This window comes from Borostomias antarcticus, assembly GCF_949987555.1.
Source record: "Borostomias antarcticus genome assembly, chromosome: 2".
NCBI classification, from domain to species: domain Eukaryota; kingdom Metazoa; phylum Chordata; class Actinopteri; order Stomiiformes; family Stomiidae; genus Borostomias; species Borostomias antarcticus.
The window spans coordinates 39,381,375-39,386,305 of record NC_140235.1 but is presented as its reverse complement, the minus strand read 5'-3'; positions in this window follow the sequence as shown (position 1 = coordinate 39,386,305).

The window sequence follows — 4,931 nt, the reverse complement described above, 5'->3', positions numbered from 1 at the left end:
TTAGTCAACAATGACATACAATACTAGTGGTTTGCATGCAAGTCAAGTACATAATATTTTACCTTTTGTTTGTAATACATTATACAATGGACTACCCAGGTATTGGGTGTGTATGTGTTTTGAGAGAGATTTTTATGAAGATACAGTACATACTGTACAGTACATTTCACACACTAACAGCTGTACTCTTCATTCGGCCACTCGGCACAGTACCGCCCCTACACAGCCATAGAGCGGGAGTCAAGAGACGTTGTGATATTGTGACCAACGAGAAACTGACAGGAAATCCGTCGTTAGGGAGAAGGAGTGCTTCGTTAGAACAATGGACGTGCTCCTTCAGGAGATTCAGGAGAGAAAGAAGTGGTCGCTGATGTCCACTCACAGTTAAAGGAGTAGTCAAGGGAAAATCATGTTTAGCCCTGTTTTAAGGTTACTTATGATCATATACAATGGTTCAGATCAAAACGTTGACAAAGCTAGCATTTTCTAGGAGAAAGCTACTGTACGACAGGTATGCTGGTTGCAAAACGTATTTTAGACTGTCAACCAAGGTTAACTGTAGTCTCAATATTTTGCTAAATTGTACTTTCACATGTATCTTGCAACCAAGCAGCAATTAAGGCATGAATCAATGGCGTTGTGAACCACTTTTGGTATTGCTGGTAAACAAGCCACAACCCAAATGCAGCTGTGTATGTCGAAAGACAATGTGTGTAGTGGAGCAGTAAACAAAACCATATTGTTGTTTTATTGTCGTTTGCCTTTTCATTTTTTCTTCCCAACATCCCAGAGAACACGTGGCCAGACCAAATTCAAAATCTATATATGCACACAAACACACACACACACACACACACACATACATACACACATACACACACACACACACACATACACATACATACACACACACACACACACACACACACACACACACGCACACACATGTGATGAAGCCAGGTGATGTATCACTGGGGTGTGTTCTGTTGCTGTGAACGAACTCAGTCATTCTGCTCACAACGTTATGATGGTTACAGGTTCAGCAGCTCGCGGCCCACTCACTGCCATCGTGTTTGACAAGCGCTGGTTGGGGAATGTTAAGAAGTTACTCAACTTCAGGTACGCCTCTGTAGTCATACAAAAGCTTGTCTACCTTTTATACACACACAAGGTTAGCATGTAGCAGTGGAACTGCAGGCCCAGATAGCAAACTGAGTCCGCGGCGGATCCGCCGCGGAACGCACATGATCGGCCCGGCTTTCAGCCGGATCCGGGACGGAGCTGGGCGGATCTGTTTGCTATGTGGGCGGGGTACACGCTAGCGCGAGCAGACAGGGGACCAGATCGGTCAGAACTTGAAGTCGGGTGGAGGGCTAGCAGTCGGACGCCGGACACGTAACTGTGAAGGAGAACATCTACACTCCTGACCTTGAGCTGCCAGCGATAGGACTGAGACCATACTACCTTCATACTACCTTCATACTACCTTCATACTACCTTCCTACTACCTTCATACTACCTTCATACTACCTTCATACTACCTTCCTACTACCTTCCTACTACCTTCCTACTACTTTCATACTACCTTCATACTACCTTCATACTACCTTCATACTACCTTCATACTACCTTCCTCACGAATTCTGTCACGCTACTGCTGTCCATGTTTACATCCTGCCCTCAGCTGTGGCCGGGTCTCCAGACAGAACATCCAAGCGCCTTCGTTACCATGGGGTTACAATGGGGACTTCAACCACGCCTCCCTCTCCAAAACACTGACAAACTTCAGTCAATGTGTGAAATGAAACGCAATACCAGAGAAAATAAGATCTTGGACCTACTGTATGCTAATCTGAAAGAGGCATATAGCTACACCCCCCCCCCACACACACACACACTACTCTCTACAGATCAGACCACCACCTGGTACATCTAGTCCCCAGGCCCACGCTGCTGTGGGTGCTGGAGGCTGTGGAGAACCTTGACCTGGATCTGTTCACAGAGGACCATGGGGAGGACATCGAAGGTCTTTGCTGCTGCACTACACACTACATCAGGTTCTGTAAGGAATATCATACCCATCGAAAAGGTTCCCCAACAACAATGGATCAGCAAGGACATTGAAGCCTTACTCAACAGAATGAAGAGGACCTTAATGAGGCCAGGTCAGTCCAGAAGGAGCTGAAGAGGGAGTTGAGAAAGGCTAAGAACAGCTACAGGGGCTGGAGGGTAAACTGGAGCCAAACAGCTCCAAGGATGTATGAAAGGAATTTTAAAAATCACGGGGCAGAGTGTCACTGACCCAGCTGTCGGTGGAGGTCAATAACGTGCTAATGAGCTGAACCACTTCTTCAATTGGTTTGACCTGTCTGCCCCCCCCCCCCCACACACACACACACACCCTTGTGAGCTCAAAGGGTAGCCCGATACCCCCACCCAGCATGCATGCATGTGTGTATGTATGTGTGTATGTATGTGTGTGTGTGTGTGTGTGTGTTTGTATGTATGTATGTATGTATGTATGTATGTATGTGTAGTGTATTTTTATACGGTATTACATCAATACATCTGTATTACTCTCATGTAGTAATCATTTTATTAAGAATAATGAATAAACTCCAATTCAGTAGGAACTTGGTTAACTTAATTAGTTTAACATCTAGATGACAACACATGTCCTTTCCTGAGTCAACATTCCTTTGCCCCTGAGGAACAATAGAGATGGCACCCCTGGAGAAGAAGTCAGGAAGTCTACAGGTGATCAAAGCAGGACCGGAAAAACCCCAAGACTGCCCCCATGTCCGGAGGGGGGGCAGAGCTCAGTGACACCTATTGACCAATTAAAAGACTAGTTGTAAATGTACCTCCCTCGTATGCAAAATTGTTTGTTTATCGTGTGCTCATTGGCCTGAAGCCAAGGATATAAACCGGCGACCGAGTAAAGTACAGTAGTACCGCTGAAATTTGACCGAATGGCGTGCTCAATAAATTTGGTTTAAACTGCATTTTTCTCCAGAAGATTCTTTCCAAGTCAAGACAAAAAGATACGACATATTGGCGACGGGGATGGGATGGCGCGCTTATAGCTCCCGATTTCCAAGACCCTTGAAAGACAGCGAGATCAACTAAACTTTTTGTGAACCTAACGGCCAAGGAGGACAAGAGTGAGCGACGTCGCGAGTCTTGATCGAGGTAAACCGTCTTGCAAATCATTTTATGCTTACGCCATAAAGAACTTCCAATAAATAAGGAGAAATAGATTAAATTGTGTACGCATTGTTGCGCTGACTCGGTATGGGCATTGTCTTAGAAAGACGCATACGAGTGCGCAGAGGTTAGAGAAAGACGGGAGCTCCAGAGTGGGGTTCCGTGTCTCTAAAGGAAAACCGGTTAAATTAAATGCATAGGATTGCATATATTTGTGTTAAGTGTGAGGTACCAGTAAATGTGAAACAGGCTAAACCGGAGTCCTGTATTGTCTCGTTTAAGTACGTTTTTAGCAGTCTTGTGTTGTCTTGTGTAAATTGTTTATTGTCTATTGTAGATATTTGAGATTGGTTTATTCTTACTTTCTTGAATGAATGATTGAGGAAGGAACTTTCTTTGTTCTCTCCTCCACGTGGGACTGGATATTGTAGGCCTGTATTGTGTGTGTGTGCCTGCATCTTTGTTCTCTCCTCCACGTGGGTGATCGATACTGTAAACCGGTATGTGTGTGTGTGCCTGCATACAGCAGCCTTTGATCCTTTATGAGGAGACGGGCTGTGAAGGGTGTGAAAGGAGAGAGCGTGAGGAGAGTGAATGAGAGCGTGTGTGTCGTGGGTTTTGTGCTTTAAAGTTTAAAAGTTGAGATTGTGTGTTTGTTGGTTTTATACATTGTAAGGTTTGAAAGTTGAGTTAATGTAAATAATATTGGCTGATATTTCCTGTTTAATTGTCTTTTGTGGGTGAAGCAACTCCCTGAGTTGTAAATTCCTAGCCCTCATCAAACAGCTGTGAAGAGGGGGGGTCGGTGAAACGCGTTCACTGGCCAGGGGGGTTGTGCTGTGGTTTGTAGGTGTGAAGTCACCCAATTGTGTTTCTCTCTCTATCTATCTGTCTCTCTCTCTTTCTTTCTCTCTTATTTCTCTCTCTTTCCTGTCTTTAGAAATTAGGGACAGATAATTCATCCAGTGGGTCGTGCGGTGTATGGGACGACTGGATTAGATAAGAATAGTCAATTATAACTTTAGCCAGATTTTAGGGATATTAAGAAATCTTTCATCCTTCTCACCTCTGTTGTCCTATGCCTCCATCTAGTGGCGTTTAATAGGTTGCAGTTCAAGTTGGTTTTGATTGTATGGATTCAAGTGTAATAGGTTGTCCTATGCTGCCATCGCGTGGCCATTGTTAGATATGACCGCTTTCTATATTTGTTTGAGTATTCGTGTGTTTTATGACAGTTTGACTTTAGAATAATGGATTGTTAATAACATTTATTTTTAATTATCAGTGCTTGGTGATTAATTGGTTTTTCCCCTTTGAGTCAATCTGTTTTACAGTTATATCCGAAAAAGCTTTTGTCCAAACCAGCCATCCATCCATCCACCCATCCATCACCTGCTTGAAAAGTAAGCCTGAATTGCTGATTAATGCTCATTAATTGAACTAGACTGATCACCTGATTTAATTGTTTTGAGTGGTTGACCTGCATTTGAGGCTTGGTGTTTTATGATAAGGTGATTGATTGGTTTGGTTACTTGATTTGATAATAAGGATACATGGTTAGTTCATTAATTGATTAATTCTTCAATATTTTATTGATTACTTGATTAATTATTTATAGTTATTCAACTTTTTGTTATTATAAGTATTATATATATAATAATTCTACTTGATACTGGATATAAGTGGTTTTGTGGGTGTTTAATTGTTAAATGGATGTAGATGGT